This window comes from Nomascus leucogenys, chromosome 13 (assembly GCF_006542625.1).
Source record: "Nomascus leucogenys isolate Asia chromosome 13, Asia_NLE_v1, whole genome shotgun sequence".
Classification (NCBI taxonomy): domain Eukaryota; kingdom Metazoa; phylum Chordata; class Mammalia; order Primates; family Hylobatidae; genus Nomascus; species Nomascus leucogenys.
Genome location: NC_044393.1, coordinates 86,117,997 through 86,138,991, shown reverse-complemented (window position 1 = coordinate 86,138,991; position 20,995 = coordinate 86,117,997).

Sequence of the window (20,995 nt, the reverse complement as noted above, 5' to 3'; positions counted from 1 at the left end):
GCAAAAGAAAGATAATGTTGAAAGGAAAAAATAAATGATTTCAAACATTTATATTTTAATACCATTTATATAAATTAAACACCACTTAGAGATTGCTTTTTAATCATTAGGAAGGACTGTTAAGAAAAATTATTGTAAACTGAGAAATAAGGAAAAAGGATGACAGCATGACCTTCATTGTCATGCTATGCTAATAAACTTGCTTAAGAATCTACTTGCTCTGAGGACATATGCTTTTGCTGGACTTACCACTGATTAGCAGCAAACAAATTACAACTCTTCAGAGTTAGATGTTAATTTGTAGGAAGCTAATTACATGGCAATGATTTTTTCCATAAAAGAAGATAAATCTAAAGGTTTTACATTTTCTGTTGGTAAGATGAACTAGTTTGGGATTTAGCTGCATAATCTTATTTCAGCATTATTTATTTTTGCTTTCCCTGAATGTATATGATATATATTCTGTTTTTATGTTTCTTTGAGTCAGGTTTGTCATCCTCCTAGTTTCCTCATTAAATGATTAATGAGTTAAATACAATTTTAGCATATGTTCATCTTAACATACAAAAATGTACATAAACTATACGCAAAAATAGCATCACCAATAAATGTATTAAATATGCATTTGACTTTAGAATATGCATATTTATAAAGTATACAAAATATTAGAGTATGGTTCTCTTAGGGGATGGAAATAGAAAACATTTTTAAAAATATTATTCTACAGGCTATTAATTCCACAAAAAGATTTCCATAGAATAATAATCCCAAAAGGTAAAATACCAAGTTACCAAAGTCAGAAATGATTGCTATTTTATAGCACTTGCTTGAGTTTATAAAACAATTTTTATGTCAAAGGAATAACTGTAAGGAAAATAATTGTATTAAAGCAGCTGTTTAATTTTGTGTCACAGGACACTTTTTAAACAATTTAGTTCAAGACTTTTTTGTTTGTTTTAATTTAACATTCCTTTACATATCTTATTTTAGGGATCATATGTTGAGAAAAGATGCAGTAATAAATCATTTAATCATTTTAGCTTGATAGTAACATGATATTTATTTTTTAAATGTAAATTTTTAATATGTATTAGACATTCTATTTCCAATAATGAGGAAGTAGCTTAAATCATACTAATACACCTGCAGGAAACAAGTGTAAGTTCTTGACAAAATATTTTATCTAGCTATTAAAAGGCAAGCATAGCATAAAAGCAGGCAGGAACAAGAGAGGTGTCAACCGTGAAAAAAAAATGTACTGTACTGAGTGATATTCACAGGTAAATGGCTTTTTGTCTGAGGGCAATTCCAGCTGCCTTAGAAGAAGGTAACAAGAACTCAGAGCAAACCGTAGCCTTACTAGCTTGAAGATTTGGGAGGCATAGTTTGTGACTTCCAGAGCCACTGGAAAATTAGGAGGAAAGTCTGGAAAAGGAGAGATCACATTAAATCCGTGTAAATATTCCACCTTTTTTTTTTTTTTTTTTTTTTTTTAGTGCATGCATTAGGGAGACACCAACAGTAAACAGCAACAGCTAGAAGTGTGAAGAACTGGATAGAGATTTCAGCCACCACTTACCATGGAGGAAACACACCAAGGGGTCTGAGTTTAGCTAAGTTAACTGGCTGCTAAACTAAAACAAAAGTCAACACTTTTCAAAGAAAACAAACTCAAATCCAGAGTTTCTACAATGTATTATCCATAATACGCAGTAGCCAGTAAAAAATTACTAAATATTTAAAGAAGCAGAAGAAAAAATATAACCTATATTACAAAGAAAACATAGTTGGTAGTAATCAAGGATGAGACAACACAGGTAATAGAATAGCAGGCAAGGATTTTAATGCAACTGTTATAAAGGTTATGAGGACTTAAAATTTAAAAAGATCTTAACAAAAATATATTGTATATTTCAAAATAACTAGCAGCAGAATTGGAATGTTCCTAACACAAAGAAATGATACATGCTTGAGGTGATGCATACCCCAATTACCGTGACTTGATCATTACGCATTGTGTGCTTTTATCAAACTATCACGTGTACTCCATAAATAATACAGGTACAATGTATGCATAGTAACGCAAATAAAAAACTTTCAAAAGGAGGCCGGGCACGGTGGCTCACACCTGTAATCCCAGCACTTTGGGATGCCGAGGCGGGTGGATCACAAGGTCAGGAGTTCCAGAACAGCCTGGCTACAATGGTGAAACCCCGTCTCTACAAAAAAAAAAAAAAAAAAAAAAAAAAAATTGCAAAAATTAGCCGGGTGTGTTGGTGGGCACCTGTAATCCCAGCTACTCGGGAGGCTGAGACAGAGAATTGCTTGAACCCAGGAGACTGAGGTTGCAGTGAGCTGAGATGGTGCCACTGAACTCCAGCCTGGGCAACAGAGCGAGACTCAGTCTCAAAAAAAAACTTAAAAATAAAAATGATCTTAATGAATAAAAAATGGGAAACTCAGCAATGAAACTAAAACCATATGAAACAAACAGATGGAAATTACAGATCTTAAAATTATAATAATATCTAAAATAAATCTTTATTATATATGGCTTAAAGCAGATTAGAGATTTCAGATGTCTCTCTTGCTAATTGGTAACTGGTAAGAAATTATATGTGGTATCTTAAGAGGAAGAAAAGAAGAGGAGAAATAGGTTTTGGAGCACATATTATAATTTGATTCTGCATATTCAGGAGAAATTGCTAATAGAAAATCTGAATTATGAGGTCAGAAGCTCAGGAAGAAGCCCAGCATTTGAATTACAGGTTGACTAGCTCATCATTTAGTATGCAGATTGTATTTGAATTCATATAACTGAATACAATCACCTAAAGAATATTTGTCATCTAAATATAAAAAAGATAGGAGATAATCAGTTGAATAACACCAAATGTGTGTATGTGTATACATATATATGTATGTGTATATATATACTTCTTAAAGCATATATATATACTTCTTAAAATGTTATGCATATGTGTACTAAAAATAATTTGTTGTAAATCCATTGACTTATATTCAAAGTGACAAGATTTCTTTTTGCCATATATTTCTATATTATCATAATTTATAATATTTGTTTTTTGTTCTTGTAACAAATTTCTCTGCAATTTTAGCTTTGATTTTACATTTAAATGTGTTCAGTGTCCACCAACAATTACTTCTTAGTAATTAGAAACCATAGTTTCTATATTCATTGTTTGATTGTCTGGAATTTCTTCTTTTTTTTTTGTATTATACATTTTATTTTTTTATTTTTTTAAAAATTTTATTATTATACTTTAGGTTTTAGGGTACATGTGCACAATGTGCAGGATTGTTACATATGTATCCATGTGCCACGTTGGTTTGCTTCACCCATTAACTCGTCATTTAGCATTAGGTATATCTCCTAATGCTGTCCCTCCCCCGTCCCCCCACCCCGCAACAGTTCCTGGAGTGTGATGTTCCCCTTCCTGTGTTCATGAGTTCTCATTGTTCAGTTCCCACCTATGAGTGAGAACATGCGGTGTTTGGTTTTTTGTCCTTGCGGTACTTTACTGAGAATAATGGTTTCCAGTTTCATTCATGTCCCTACAAAGGACATGCACTCATCATTTTTTATGGCTGCATAGTATTCCATGGTGTATATGTGCCACATTTTCTTAATCCAGTCTATCGTTGTTGGACATTTGGGTTGGTTCCAAGTCTTTGCTATTGTGAATAGTGCCGCAATAAACATACGTGTGCATGTGTCTTTATAGCAGCATGATTTATAGTCCTTTGGGTATATACCCAGTAATGGGATGGCTGGGTCAAATGGTATTTCTACTTCTAGATCCCTGAGGAATCGCCACACTGACTTCCACAATGGTTGAACTGGTTTACAGTCCCACCAACAGTGTAAAAGTGTTCCTATTTCTCCACATCCTCTCCAGCACCTGTTGTTTCCTGACTTTTTAATGATGGCCATTCTAACTGGTGTGAGATGGTATCTCATTGTGGTTTTGATTTGCATTTCTTTGATGGCCATTGATGATGAGCATTTTTTCATGTGTTTTTTGGCTGCATAAATGTCTTCTTTTGAGAAGTGTCTGTTCATGTCCTTTGCCTGCTTTTTGATGGGGTTGTTTGTTTTTTTCTTGTAAATTTGTTTGAGTTCATTGTAGATTCTGGATATTAGCCCTTTGTCAGATGAGTCGGTTGCGAAAATTTTCTCCCATTTTCTATGTTGCCTGTTCACTTGATGGTAATTTCTTTTGCTGTGCAGAAGCTCTTTAGTTTAATTAGATCCCATTTGTCAATATTGGCTTTTGTTGCCATTGCTTTTGTTGTTTTAGACATGAAGTCCTTGTCCATGCCTATGTCCTGAATGATATTGCCCAGGTTTTCTTCTAGGGTTTTTATGGTTTTAGGTCTAACATTTAAGTCTTTAATCCATCTTGAATTAATTTTTATATAAGGTGTAAGGAAGGGATCCAGTTTCAGCTTTCTACCTATGGCTAGCCAGTTTTCCCATCACCATTTATTAAATAGGGAATCCTTTCCCCATTGCTCGTTTTTGTCAGGTTTGTCAAAGATCAGATAGTTGTAGATATGTGGCATTATTTCTGAGGGCTCTGTTCTGTTCCATTGATCTATGTCTCTGTTGTGGTACCAGTACTATGCTGTTTTGGTTACTGTAGCCTCGTAGTATAGTTTGAAGTCAGGTAGCGTGATGCCTCCAGCTTTGTTCTTTTGGCTTAGGATTGACTTGGTGATGCGGGCTCTTTTTTGGTTCCATATGAACTTTAAAGTAGTTTTTTCCAATTCTGTGAAGAAAGTCATTGGTAGCTTGATGGGGATGGCATTGAATCTATAAATTACCTTGGGCAGTATGGCCATTTTCACGATATTGATTCTTCCAACCCATGAGCATGGAATGTTCTTCCATTTGTTTGTATCCTCTTTTACTTCATTGAGCAGTGGTTTGTAGTTCTCCTTGAAGAGGTCCTTCACATCCCTTGTAAGTTGGATTCCTAGGTATTTTATTCTCTTTGAAGCAATTGTGAATGGACTTCACTCATGATTTGGCTCTCTGTTTGTCTGTGATTGGTGTACAAGAATGCTTGTGATTTTTGTACATTGATTTTGTATCCTGAGACTTCGCTGAAGTTGCTAATCAGCTTAAGGAGATTTTGGGCTGAGACGATGGGGTTTTCTAGATATACAATCATATCATCTGCAAACAGGGACAATTTGACTTCCTCTTTTCCTAATTGAATACCCTTTATTTCCTTCTCCTGCCTGATTGCCCTGGCCAGAACTTCCAGCACTATGTTGAATAGGAGTGGTGAGAGAGGGCATCCCTGTCTTGTGCCAGTTTTCAAAGGGAATGCTTCCAGTTTTTGCCCATTGAGTATGATATTGGCTGTGGGTTTGTCATAGATAGCTCTTATTATTTTGAACTACGTCCCATCAATACCTAATTTATTGAGAGTTTTTAGCATGAAGGGTTGTTGAATTTTGTCAAAGGCCTTTTCTGCATCTATTGAGATAATCATGTGATTTTTGTCTTTGGTTCTGTTTATATGCTGGATTACATTTATTGATTTGTGTATGTTGAACCAGCCTTGCATCCCAGGGATGAAGCCCACTTGATCATGGTGGATAAGCTTTTTGATGTGCTGCTGGATTTGGTTTGCCAGTATTTTATTGAGGATTTTTGCATCAATGTTCATCAAGGATATTGGTCTGAAATTCTCTTTTTTTGGTTGTGTCTCTGCCAGGCTTTGGTATCAGGACGATGCTGGCCCCATAAAACGTGTTAGGGAGGATTCCCTCTTTTTCTATTCATTGGAATAGTTTCAGAAGGAATGGTACCAGTTCCTCCTTGTACCTCTGGTAGAATTCAGCTGTGAATCCATCAGGTCCTGGACTCTTTTTGGTTGGTAAGCTATTGATTATTGCCACAATTTCAGAGCCTGTGATTGGTCTATTCAGAGATTCAACTTCTTCCTGGTTTAGTCTTGGGAGGGTGTATTTGTCGAGGAATTTATCCATTTCTTCTAGATTTTCTAGTTTATTTGTGTAGAGGTGTTTGTATTATTCTCTGATGGTAGATTGTATTTCTGTGGGATGGGTGGTTATATCCCCTTTTTCATTTTTTATTGCATCTATTTGATTCTTCTCTCTTTTCTTCTTTATTAGTCTTGCTAGCGGTCTATCAATTTTGTTGATCTTTTCAAAAAACCAGCTCCTGGATTCATTAATTTTTTGAAGGGTTTTTTGTGTCTCTATTTCCTTCAGTTCTGCTCTGATTGTAGTTATTTCTAGCCTTCTGCTAGCTTTTGGATGTGTTTGCTGTTGCTTTTCTAGTTCTTTTAATTGTGATGTTAGGGTGTCAATTTTGGATCTTTCCTGCTTTCTCTTGTGGGCATTTAGTGCTATAAATTTCCCTCTACACACTGCTTTGAATGTGTCCCAGAGATTCTGGTATGTTGTGTCTTTGTTCTCGTTGGTTTCAAAGAACATCTCTCAGACCACAGTGCAATCAAGCTAGAATTCAGGATTAAGAAACTCCCTCAAAACCGCTCAACTACATGGAAACTGAACAACCTGCTCCTGAATGACTACTGGGTACATAATGAAATGAAGGCAGAAATAAAGATGTTCTTTGATTGCCTGGAATTTATTCTTAAATCATTCTAGAGGGTATTTTTGTTTCTTTGTTTTCTATTGATGTATGTTGCATTCTATGGCTTGAATTGTCCTGCAAATTTCTTGTGTTGCTACTTAATCTGCAGTATGGCAGTATTTAAAGATGGTGCTTTAAGAGGTGATTGAATCATGAAGACTGCTCTCATGGATAGATTAATACACTCATGGATTAATGAATTAATGGATTGATGGATTAATGGTTTACGGGAATGGAACTGGGGAAGAGGATAGGAGACCTGAGCTAGGACACTCAGCCCCCTTTCCATGTGATGCTCTGCACCACCTCAAGACTCTGCAGTCTCCACCAGTAAGAAGGCTTTCACTAGATGAGATCCCTCAATCTTGGACTTCTCAGCCTCCATCACTGTAAGAAATAAATTCTTTTTCTTTACGCATTACCCAGTTTGAGCTACTGTGTTATTAACAACAGAAAACAAACTGAGATATTGAATTTCTTTAGTCCCTGTATTTTTTAGACAGTCTGCTTAATGCTTTTCTACTTTAATGATAGCTTGGATGGAGATCAAACAGTTGGATCCAGTGTTTTGATGTTGAGAGGCACGTGTTGCCCTGTATTTTCTGTCTTTGGAAATTATTTGAAATTTTGCCAGAAAACCTATTAATATCTTTCCATCTTTTAGGAACTAAATATTATTTCCAGTCTGTCTTCTTAAGGATCTTTCTCTATTAAAGTTTTCCTGGCACTTCTTGGGATCATTCATTGGTAGAGCAAGCTTTATTTCAAGAAATTAATCATTAATTATACTATTTTTTTCCTTTTTACTAGTTCTGTTATCTTCATGGACACTGGATATATTTTATGTTGTCCCTTCTTCTTGTACTTCCCTTATGTTCCTGCTTTTTAATTTATCTCCTTTCCTTTTTATTTTCCCGTTATTTTCTTCATGCTGTTTTCTATATGTTCTTGATTGTGGTTTCAGTAATGCCTTTTTTTTTCTCTCCTAATGTAATTCCATTTCTATAACAAGTACAGTTTATCTCTTTTATTTCCCAAGCCCCCTGAGCTTTGGAAACTAAATGTTTATCTCCTTTTTGCATTTCTTATTTAAGAGCCTGCATGAGTGACTTGAGTCCTTTTTTTCCTTAGTCAATGGATTCGTTCGTTTCTTACTTTTTAACTTTTTTAAAAAAGTCATTATTTTAAACATTTTTTTTTCAATTTACAAAAAACCAGTGGTACTTTTCTGACCACTAGAAATGTACTTCATTTGGGGGATATATTTCTTTTTTTCTTTTTACCTGGAGTATGACAGGCCCATAATCATCTATTTTTGGTTTTTACTCATCTCTCAATGGAGACTGTTCTTGATGGAGAATAGATACAGTAATTCAGTGGTGGAGAACAGAAAGACATAGGCATCTTAGATCTTCCTTGATTGCCTTTGAACATACTTTCATTCATGTTGTTGCAGATGAAGTCCTGCCCCAGGCTAGAAAGAAGTCACTGCAGTGAAGCCTTTCATATAATAGGTATTTTTCGTGGTTATATAGCACTGATTTGTCATTGACTGACCAAGACTGGAAACCTCAGAACTTCCTGACTCTCACTTATTGTCCTACATATTGTCACAGTTGTTAGCCTACTTTTTACAAAGATATTATGTCTGCAGGTTTAGTGTTTGTTTCTCTGCTTCTTCTTCCAGTGTGGAATGAAGAACTGGTCTGCTCTTTTAATAGAAGAATAAATGGCTTAGCATTTATTCCCATAGCATTCATTCAATAAATATTTATTAATCATAGGATATCACTTTCATGGTACAAAAATGGCACAGCGACTTGCTGGCACAGTCAGAATTTTCTCACTCTGGACCCCCAAATCCCCATCTCCTGCTCAGCTTTGTAATTATGCTGAAGGATTTGGTGAGAATGCACTCCATGCAGATGTCATAATCAATTCGAAATCTATGAGACTGAGCTTGTTGTGTATAAAAATCAGCAAAAAGTCCAACAAAACAGGGATAATTGAGTGTGTTCTACACTAGTTGAAATCGGCTGAGGCCTGCTCTGTGTACTGTCTTGGTTTCTTCCAACAACCAGGTCTGATTTTCACTGTCCTCAGCAACTCTGCACCGTGGTTTATACTAGCATTTGTTTTCTGACTTCCTTTTCTGTTAAAAGCTGTAGGCTCTGATCTGGTGCCCAGCTTTTCCCCCGCAAGCAGGTGCTGCTACCTGATTCTGATCCAAACACAATATGAAGCTTCTTTCTTCCACAATTCCTTTTTCACTCTACATCTTTTGAAGAAAAGAAGAAATACAAGATTTCATTGTTGTTGTTTGTTCATTTTTGTTTTTTCAAAAAAACTGTTTCATGTGGTTCCCAGGAAAGCATAAAATGTCAAGTTGATCCCTGCCTCTAGATTTTCTAGCAGGAATTTACCTTGGAATTTATCACGTTTCTGAGTTTGATCGTGTCAGTGTAGCAAAGCTGGTCAGGTTTGGTGATGCTGACTCATGCTCACAAATTTCACACAAAATACAAAAGTTGAATGCTGATTTACTAAATTTCACTGGAAATTATGGCAATAAAGAGACAGAATGTTTATATCTCCCTAGTTGGTGCATTTTTTTTTCCTTGTGAGCAGGCTGCATATAAAGACAACTTATTAGAAGATAACTTGGTGAGCATGAATCAGAATAAAATTATTCAGTATGATGTCAAGAATGTTTAGTGGTGTCAGACCTAATGCCTTGGTGCTTCCATCTCTAGCATAGGACACCATCTATCAGGAAGACAGAATGCCTGTAATATCCTGAGTCTTCCAACACTGGCAGAGCTGAAACAATCTTAGCCAACAATTGCATCCAATTCTTTTTCCCCACGCTTCTTCAATAGGAAAAAGAACAAAAACTGTTTTAATTTGGTTCATGCATCATTATAATTTCTCATATTCTTTGTTTTCCTTCCTCCAGTCATGTGGCATGATTGCACATCCTCATCTTGTCGAAGTTAAGTATTATCATGTGATTTGCTTTGGCCAGTTAGTTGAGAGTGGAAGCCATTAAGAGCCAGCATGTGGTTTGCAACATTCTCTTTATCTTGCCAAAGTGATTAGTGAAGATTCCATTAACCTGTTTCTCTAAATGAGGATGAGCAGGAGAAGAGCCATCATCAACCCAAAATTATAAGCAAAATATAAAACTTTGTATTTTTAAATCACTAACATTTGGGGACTGTTTGCTACCATGGCAAAATCTGGTTCATGCCGACTGATAGAGCTCCTAGTACAGTGAAATAGGGAGTGCTATGAAACAATTTCAATATGTGGTATTGACTTAATGGGTTAAATGGTAGATAGCAAGGACAATTTATTACAGACTAAAAGGGTAAGAGTCCTTGTTATGGAATGGCTAAATACTTGGTAGTAGGGGCAACTACAGAAACTTAGCAGGCAGTATGAGACATTCATATATGCTCTAGGCCCATAGTTAAGTTGAGAAAGAGAGGCAAGGGGAAGAGAAAGCAAAAAATATTCAAAGTGAGAATTGTGACTCAAAAGAAACGGGTGTGGTCATTGCTCATAGAGCCAACTGCAATAAAATAGAGAAGCCAAAAATATGTTTGAGAGAATGGTGCTGTCAAAAGAATCAACATTCGAAACTAAAATAGACCATGACTGAGACTTAAAAAGATCCTGGGGCTCCCAACTATCTACAGGCAAGAAGTGAGCTGAGGGAATTGCTCAGGTTCCAAGAAGAACATCTTGCTGGTGTCCGATTCAGATATAGCCAAGGAGGCTTATGTAAAAAGAGAAGAATCACATAGCATGTGGATCCAGGGAGAAAATCCAACAAGTTAATGATTCCCAAAGAGGAGAATCAAGGACTATTCAAAAATCATATCCTACCAACTTATGGGGGAATCCTCAAAATGTCTTTTCGGAAGCTTTTCAGGATTTCTAGAGATAAGTCTCTGTTATGTGGGACCAGTGTATGCTATGTGGCTCCCATTCTTCTTCTAGAATATTTACTGCAATTGTCTGTCATGGCTTCCTTATTATATTTAGGATTTTGGAAGAGTCCATAGGTTTTAAAATCAAGAAGATTCACATCTAGAACTAATATCAAGATATTATACAAGTCTATCCTCATTCTTTTATCCTGGGTTGTAAAGTTGATGCCATGACTGGGTTGTAAAGTTGATGGCAAAGACTTTTGGATTGTTTCCCTTGGTGGAGGTGGAGGACATATTTTATATATGGGAAAAATAGAGAGCTAAATGTTTTCTTACCAGAAGTCTAGACTGTGGAAGTCATTAGAACTGTTTGCAGATCTTTTAGTTCTCCCCCTTCTGCAAACCTGAGAGGATTGGAATCCTTCTATCTTTGATGATAGCCATGGCCATTAGGCTTGGCTTTGGTTAATGAATTACGAGTAGACATAATTTGTGTGACTTCCAGAAAAAAATTATTTAATAGCAAGTACATGTTTTGTTATGTTCCTCTCTCCTTGGTGACTGGCAAAGTCCCAGATGGTGGAAGCTTGGCCATCTTGAGTTCCTGTGTGACTGAGGTGAGATGAGCATGTTGCATGAGCAGTAAGTAAAACAAGCAATGTTTTAGCCACTTGAATTTTGGAAGTGTTTTTACTGTGGCACATCGTAATACAGCCTGAATTTTCTAACTTCAGAATAGATAGAATCAAATAGAAGAAATATTGTAGCACATTTTCCTCAAGATTTCTGGAATCCCAAACAAAATATTAGCAAAGGAAACTCAATATTTACCAAAAATGCACTATAAAAAAGTTAGATGCATCTCAGGAATGCAATGATGTTTTAATATAAGAAAATGTGTAAATTTAATTCACTGAATTAATAGATAACTGGAAATAGCCATCTCCTCATCTCAATAGACACAGAATAAGTAAGTGATAAAATTCAAGAGCCATTCACAGTAAAACTCTCAATAAACTAGAAACAGAAGGAAACTAACTTAATCTGATACAAGAAAACAACAAAAAATTCTTCAACAGGCACAATTATACATGGGAAACACAAATTATTTTCTTTAGATTTAGAAATAAGGCATTCCCACTTTTACTACTTCTATTTAATCCTATATTAAAAGTCCTAGAATTTGGAGTGAGATATTTATCCAAAATATTTATCTAAGCTATTTAGCCTAAAATAAGGGCATAAGAAGAAAGGAAGAAATAAAAGTGTTATTTGCATATAAACTTGTTTTCATAGAAAATTTAAAATACCTAGAGATGAGTCAATAGAATTTAAGCAGGATTGCTAAATTTAAGCAAGATTGATATTTGTTTGTGAGATAAACACACAAAAATATCAATTCATATCCAGTCACCAGCAACAAATAATTAGAAAGCATAACAACAAATATAAAAGATACCACAATTTATAACAACAATAAAAATTACAAGAATAAATCCACCAAATGATGTTCAAGATGTGCACATTAAAATTGTATAACTTGATGGAAGAGCATTAAAATTACTTAAATGGAAGGGGTGATATTATATGTTAATGAATAATGAAACCTAGTATTGTAGTAATGGTAGCTCCCTCACAGTGATCTATAGATTAAATACATCTTCAATGAAAATCCCAACAAAGACATTTTATGAAAATTGCCCATTTGATTATAAAATGTTTATGGTGCACAGGGGACCTCAGTAGTTAAGATAATCTAAAAAAGTGTGAAGAGAGGAAAATTGCCCTAACAGATATAAAGACATAAAACAATAGGGAACAAGAGATTGAAGTATTAGAAATGGATAGGCATGTTGATGAATATAAGTGAAAAAGCAATAACCAACCCAACCACAACTGGAAATGAGGTATATCTCAGAGATACATTGCCAGCCAAAGGAGAAATGTAGGCTTAGTTAATACGTGTGGTATCTATACACATGGAAAAAAGTGAAAATAGATACTGCAGTATGGCATACTGAAACATCAACCCCAAAGGGACAAAACCATTTAATATCAAAACCATAAAACATCTAAAAGAAAATGCATGAAGTAAGAACAGATAAGTATATTAAATAAAATATAAGAAGTATTAGCTTTAAGTGAAACAAAATTGATAATTTAGACTGTATTAAAATTAAGGGATTATCTTTATGAAAAGGCATCTTAAAGAAAGGTGGAAATGTAAGCTGTAAGTTAAGAAAAGCTATTGCTATATATGAAGTTGATACAAAATTAGTATTGTTATCATTACTGATAATAACAATAAGATATTCAGAATAAAGAGAAGAAAATGAGTAACACTAGAAATACTGACCATGGCTATGAGTAAATATATAATACAAAGAAAAACTTGTATAATCAATAAATTGAGAAGTTTATCATCTCTGGAAGTCCAGTAATCTAGAAATACAAATCACAATCTCAATATAATAGTATTTTACAACTATTTTTTTGTCAAAAATCAAGATATCTGAAAATCCCACATATTCAAAAGGATATGAGCGAATGAAATCTTAGACATTAGGGTGAGAGTGTCAATTGTTATGACCCAGTTTGAAGGACTAGTTTGCATTACCATTGGAAGTTGAACATTTGCATATTCTGTGATGCAGAACTTCTACTCCTCTGTGTTGCCAAGAGAATTTTAGGATATATGGTCCAGGATGTGTGCATAAGAATTCATAATTTCCATGTTCATAATAACAAAACTGGTAAAAGAAGTGTTCATTGAGATAAATGAGTATAAATTCATATAGTCACCAAATGGAATGTTACACAGTATTTGAAATGAATGAACTCCAATTACATATAACAACACAGAAATTTTAGTTCTATAATGCTAGGTGAATAAAAGCAAGCATTAAGAACATATAACATGTTTATGTAAAGTTCCAAGACTAGCAATAAAACAAGATATATATGTAAATTATGATGTTTAGAAAAGGCCAAAATATAATAAACTTAAAATTTAGGATGAGGGCAATATGAGATGTGTTATGGGAGGAATACACAGGTAGATAGATATGATACTGATAACACTTTAGCTTTTAGTTTGGGCAGTGTATTTATAGGTATTCACTATTAATAAGTAAAAATTTTAAAAATCCAAATAAAATCAAGAGATCTATGAATGGACCGTTAACAATAAACATGGAACAAGGACTATATTTACTATATTTGACCTAATTCTGTACATCTGTTTGTGTATTTATCTTTAAAAAATAATTAGAAATATATTATACACACATGCACACACACACATAATATTCAATTCCTACAAAGATTAAAAGAGTAACGTCTTGGCGAACTCTCCTGACTCTTCTTTCAGCCACCCACCTCCCCAAAAGCGATACGCAGTTTTCTTTTTTGAAAAGTCTTTTCCTCATTATTCATCTTCTTTACTGCTTTCAAAATTGTGTTGCAGTCTCCTCTATTGTTTACCTCATCTTCCATTCCCTTTATCCTGTGGGTTAACACTGAAAAAACTAAAAAAACTCCTTCTACTATTCTTCTATTGGGATTTTCAGAAGATGACATACTTTCTATTTCTATTCAGTGATTTTTAACCATGTAAGTCTAAAACATGTTCAGGTGACTCGAAGCCAGTCCCTGCTTTAGGGGAGCTTGGAATATGTTCTTCATAGACATTTCTTATCCTATGTGAGTGTGTGTGTGTGTGTGTGTGTGTGTGTGTGTGTGTAGGTAGGTAGGTAGAATAATAAAATAAATACAATAAAATATAAATGATGGCATAAATGAGCAAGTAATGTTTATTTTATAAGGTGAAAAAGAAAACTGATGGATTATCTAATATATTTTGGACACATTGAGGTTTACACTTCTGTCTGACTTTGAGGTTGCATTAAAAATATGTACACAAATGTGAAATAAATGGGGAATATAAATCTATACAATAAAATATGAAAGAAATAATAAACCACCTGACTTAACTATGAAAAACATTAGCATGCTTATAATGTTATTAATGTGAAATGACTATAAATGAGTAGTTAGATTAAAAACATTTTTTGAAATAGAGTCACTGTGAATGCGGGTTTAGTGGCTGATATAAAAGAAATAAGTTCTCATTTTCTATTGTAGGAGACAAATGGAAAATCAGATATAATAATGTGGCTTATTTGAAAATAAGGCTATAAATACTAGAAGGTCCTATAAGCTCCCTCAAGAAGCAGAATATTTGAGCATGTGGGGAAAGCAGGAGAAAGCTGGAATTCATTTTAATGTCTCATATATTTTTAGGTTTATTTTATTAAAATATTTGCTTATGTCTTGCAATGGCCAGAGTCCCTTGTAGAGGTATTTTTAGCTCTCAGAAAGTTCCTCTTTCCCATGGTTTGGAAAACTTTGTCACCCAGCATAAGGCCTATAGTGCTCATACCTTTACTTCTTGAATACATACAAACAATTTCAAAAGTTATTTATTAATCAACTAGGAAGAGGCAATGGCACAAGGTATACATTTTGAAATATGGATATAAAATTGATATGAGATATGGAACTATGGGTATAAGTACACTCCAAATAAATCCAGACATAATCAACTGGCCATGGATTCACAGGAAAAAATGCACAACAAAGTACAGTGTAAACAGTTAAATGTTATAAGTGTTATAAAACATAAAGTCTCTTTACTTTTTATGTACAACTGTATATTACTTATACAAGGGTACAAAGAATGTAAAGAGAAGCTTTAAAAACCATAAAGAACTTAAATACATATATATATATATATATTTACACAAACATGCACACATATACAGGGTAAGAAAGAACCATTCCTAGTCACAAACATTCACATCCATATGTGTGTGTATATATGTATATGCATGTTTTGTGTGCATTGATACTCAAATACAATGGAGAAAACAGAATTATTTCATAGTACATATAAATGTATTGTTATTGTTAAACTCAGACTTGTAGACAGATGAACAGAAACTCATTTTAAATCCCACATACGGCTTGAATATATTTATAAATATCACAGGCTAACACACACACACATAGGTACAGGAATAAAAAAAGTGGTCTTCCCTTAAAACTATTAAAATACTAATACTTATGAATATGCGATGATAACTAGACATGAGTGACTTGATCAATAGATGGAATGAGGAAATAGCTACACATAAAAGCAGTAGGGTAGGAGAGAATGAAATTAGAAAGATTTACAAATAATAACAGTGACATTAAAATGTTTAAGGTGCCATCAGAAATTAGAAGTGTTCTGTGTACAAACTAATTAATCTTACATCTCTAGATATATGGAAGTGTTTTATTTTAATGTCTGTTTACTTTTTCTAGCTTATAAAAATGTGTGAGCCCCAATCTGAGAAGCTGTGAAATAACAATCAAGAATGATATTTGGTGTCAGAATGGTGTTATCCAGCACTGGGATTTCCTTTAAGGAATTAACCTAACAGTGTAGAACTTAGCAAAACCAAAGTGTGAATTTTCAGTATCAGAAGATTGAAGATTTAAGGCGGGTCTAGGATTGAAGATTTAAGGCAGAAATAATCAGAAATCGCCAGGGAACACTTTTTGTTGTTGTTATTTTCAGCACATTTTCACTGATTTTATCAACATATTGCTCCTTTGTCCTTTCTGCTCTTTTGACAGAGAATATCTGCAATTGCTTGTAATATAGGTATTTTCCAGTACACAAGATGTAACTTAAAAACACATGCACACTGAGGAATAAGAGTTTTGTATCCATCGTCCTGTCGTGTGGTCTCAAAATAACAATTTTGCCCTGTTTCTTAATCCGTAATACTGAGGACCTTAAAAAGTGCCTTTTAAACTCAGTGTTAAAAATTTCACAAGGTATTTGTTATCTGAAGTATCTAGATTACTTTCTTTCTGAAATTCCTTGAGAGGGAAGGCAGATAGATGGGAGCTTAATATCCATGCTATGAATCATGATGCATTCCCAGCAGGAACAATATTGCAGCTGTAGTTGAAAGTTGTTTACATGAAGCTCATATGTGGACTTCAGATTAATCAGCAGTTTTCAATGGGGATAACATCAATTCTTAAAAGATACTTTGTTGCAGTAATCATGATTGTCACAAAATTTTAGGTGCTACTGGCATTTGGAAGGGCTTAGGAGTATTAGACTGTTAGACATTTAAATGGTTAAAAAAAGAAAACTTGCTGATAGCAGAAGCCAACTCATGTAAATAGAAAAAATTTACAAGATTGTTCACTATTTTAGAATATTACTGACAGAAATATCACTTATAATATTTGGTTCACTAATACACACCCCTGTATCACTCAACAATTTTAACCACATAATTCAGTGACTTGACATAGAACTTCAAATCTCTGACTACTTGATTATGTTTTTCTGTGTAGTTCATCGTAATTTTATATCATGAAATACAAATTGTTTTATTATAAATTACTTTGGCTAGACTCCAATTATTCAAGTACTTTAAAACAATTTAAATTTATTAAAACTCATCAAATACGTTTAAATCCAAAATCAAAAGCCCTGAACTTCCAAAAGCATTGTTAAGAATTTGAAAAGGCAAACCACAGACTGAAAGAAAATATCCATAATATGTATATCTGATTTGTATCCAGAATAAAGAACTTTTACTGCTCAATAAGGCGAATACATACACCGATGAAAATTTTAAAATCCAACAAAGATATGCACAGATACTTCACTAAAGAGGATACAAATAGCCAACAGGCAAAATATGTTTAATATATTTAGTCATTAGATAAATAAAAGTTAAAATCACGACAAAGTAATATGACACAGTAAAATGGCTATCATCGAAAAGACAGACAAGGTCAAGTGTTAGTGATGAACTAGTGCTCCTGAAGCTTTTACCAATTGGTGGGAATGCAAAATGGCACAGCCATTATGGAAAACTGTTTGGCAATTTCTTATAAAGTTAAACCTATTCTTTTCATACGAACTAGAAATCTTACACCTAAACATTTTTTCCAAGTGAAATACATCATGTGTCCCCACAACGACTTGTACACAAACATTCATAGCAGCTTTAATAATAGTAACTCCAAAGTGGGGAAAAAACAAACCCAACTTCCCATAACAGGTAAATTATACATAAATTGAAAGATATCCATGTAATTTAATATTATTCAACAATGGATGGTATTTGAACCAAGAAAATGGAACACATTACTGAAACAATCACTTGGATGAATTTCAAAACATGCTTTGTTAAAGAAGCTAGACACAAAACAGTTCAAATTACTTGTGTGTATATGAAATAATTGAAAATACAAAACTCATTTACAGTGATAGAAAGCGGGTTAGTGGTTGCCTCCGGCTGTTTATGGGAATGGTAATGAGCTTAAGGGAGCAAGAAGGAATGTTTTAAGCATCAATATATTTGATTCTAAAATAGTTTAACTTTAAAACTATTAAAGCAGGATATAGTTCAGCTTTTTTTCTAGATGTCACAAATAAGTTGTAACCCGACAGTACCAATAGCTTGCTCTTGCTGACTTGCATGTTTGTCCTTATATATACCATGTGCTTATTATCATCAACGTTACCTCGAAGTTTATGGCTTTATTTTTTGTTGCACACATTATTTCCAAATATTGACATGGTCTCTGCCTTCACAATTACCAACACATGGCCAACCATAGAGCTCTGAAATCTGACTTGAAACTCATCTCCTTTCAAAAGATTTCTTCAATTAACCTCTCCTTTCTGGAGCCTTTATTCAACATGACTCAGGATTTAAGAAATAATCCTTAATTTACGCTGCAGGATTTTAACATACCTACTGATTTTTTTTTATGTTACATCTAGGACTTGTGTTGCCTTTTGTCACTATTATCTATACTATTAGGACTCAATAAATAATTATCTACTCAATCATTGAAAAAAATGTATCTCTATCTACCAGAAATAGTGTGTGCATATATACATATATATATATACACACACACCATTTCTGTAATATATATGTACATATGTATATAGTATTTCTGATATATACACATACAATTTCTGTAATATTTATACATATATATACTACTTCTGTTGCATGTATATTTGTGTGTATATACATATGTAGTTTGAAACTATATATATCTTTCTTGGAAAGAGTTAGTGTACTTTTTTTATCTTGTATGTCCTTGAAAATGTGTGCTATTAAACTGTATGTTTTGCCAAACTCAGATAGATTTCTTCTGGAATATTGTCTAATTTTCTTTTTTCTCTTTGTCATCTCTTGGTCAGTGATAGATGGCTGAGTTTTGCTTCCTTAAATCCCAAATCCCAACTGAAGGTATTGCTTCACTACACTGTCAAATGCCTCAATGTCTCAATGCCATTATACATATTTCATAACTTCCTAGTTTTACACATACTTCTATTCCTTGTCTTATATTTAGTAACCTCTAAAGTATCTGCATGATTCTCTTTGGGGCAGTTTCTCTCCCATTTTCAATTTTCTTTCTACTGTCTACCTAGGTACTATGAGAATTCCCCCCCGCCATCCTCCACCCAGAAAATTGCTTCTGTGTAGAAGATCCTGCTATCTTGGGTAAAATGGTCAGAAAGTACAAACTGCAATCTAGTCCTTTCTAAACGGAGATCTAATTACCCAGCTGGCTCCAGAGAATACAAACATTTTCACTCTGGACAGTACTTATCTGTTTTTTGCAAGTACATCACTTTGGAAAGCTACTTGCTCAGCTAATCTGTAACTGTCATGAAAATGTAATTTTTCCCTCCTTCAAACCAATAACAGGCACCTGGTAAGACTGCCTTATGCACCCATGCGTTCAAGTCTAACTGTTCCCATGGAAACCGTTAAAATCCCATGCAAGGTTCCCAGCATCTTGCCATATTTCCCTTTTCTTTATGCTACTCTCTCTATCCATTTCTTTAGTGTCCTTGCATGCGATTACAGCACTCTGCCACTACTCTGTAATAGATTTCTTTTCCATTCTTGCCCTTGTCAGTGATTCATTCTTGCCGCATTAGAGGGCAGAGACTAGGGCTTATTCACATGTGTAGCCTCTTCAGTACTTAGTCCAGCATCTTAGACTTAATGGGCATGCAAAGCATATTTGTTGAGCTGCATTAGATTAAGGGCTTATTGTCTTAATCAGTTTTACTGATTAAAACATGCTCATTAAGAACTTCTTCAGCAGAATGATTGGAAAGATAAAATGAGCCTGCCGACTGAATATAGTGTTCAAACCACCAATTTAGATATTTCCAAACTAAATTTAAATTTTCAGTCCGTTCTCCCTCAAATTTTAAAGTCTGTACAATTTAGAAATGAAGGAAAGCAAATTAATATTGATTGAGAAGCTATTAAATAATATTTTAATTTCCATTTCTCTGTGAATTAAGTATTGTTACCCACAACTTACAGATAATAAACTCAAGGTCTCAGTATTGAATAACTTTTCAGAGAGACCACACAACCAGTGAATGATGGAGTGCTTTTTCATCCAACATATTGGGTGTTCCCCTTGTTTCCATTTAGGCTTACTTTTATGAATTTAAACATACGGATCTTCAATCTGAAAATAATGCAGACCAATTATAATAACATAGCACCTCCCTGTGAGCCATACAGTGAGAACTCACAATTACGCAAAACATTGTCCAAGAAGCATAATTTAAAGGCAAGGCAAACAATTAAAAGAAAACTAAAACCATTAGTCACAACAAAAAAGGCAGTTCTGATGTTGGTAAGGATATGGAGAAAAGGGAACTTTTATACACTATTTGTGGGTAGGTAAATGAGTACAACCTGTGTGGAAAACAGTATGGACATCTCTCAAAGAATTGAAAACAGAACTACCATTTGACCCAGCACTCCCACCACTGGGTGTTCACCTAAAGGAAAATAAATTACTATATTTTAAAAAAGCACCTACACTCATACGTTTATTGCAACACTTATTCACAATGGTAAAGTCATGGAATCAGCCTAAATGTCCATCAACAGATTACTGGATAAAGAAAATGTGGTGTACATATATACACCATGGAATACTACTCAGCCATAAAAAAGGATGAAATCATGTCTTTTACAGTGACATGGATGGAACTGGAGGCCATTATCCTAGGTGAAATAACTCAAAAACAGAAAGCAGAAAGTCAAATACTGTATGATCTCACTTACAATTGGAAACTAAGCAATGTACACAACGACATACAGAGGGAAAAATAGACATCAGAGCCCCCCAAAATAGGAAGGTGGGAGGGGGTGAAGGATGAGAAATTACCTGTAGAGCACAATGTAACAAAGTACACTACTTGTACATTGTGCCCATAGTGTACTCCTCACACTAAAAGCCTAGACTTCAGCACTATGCAATA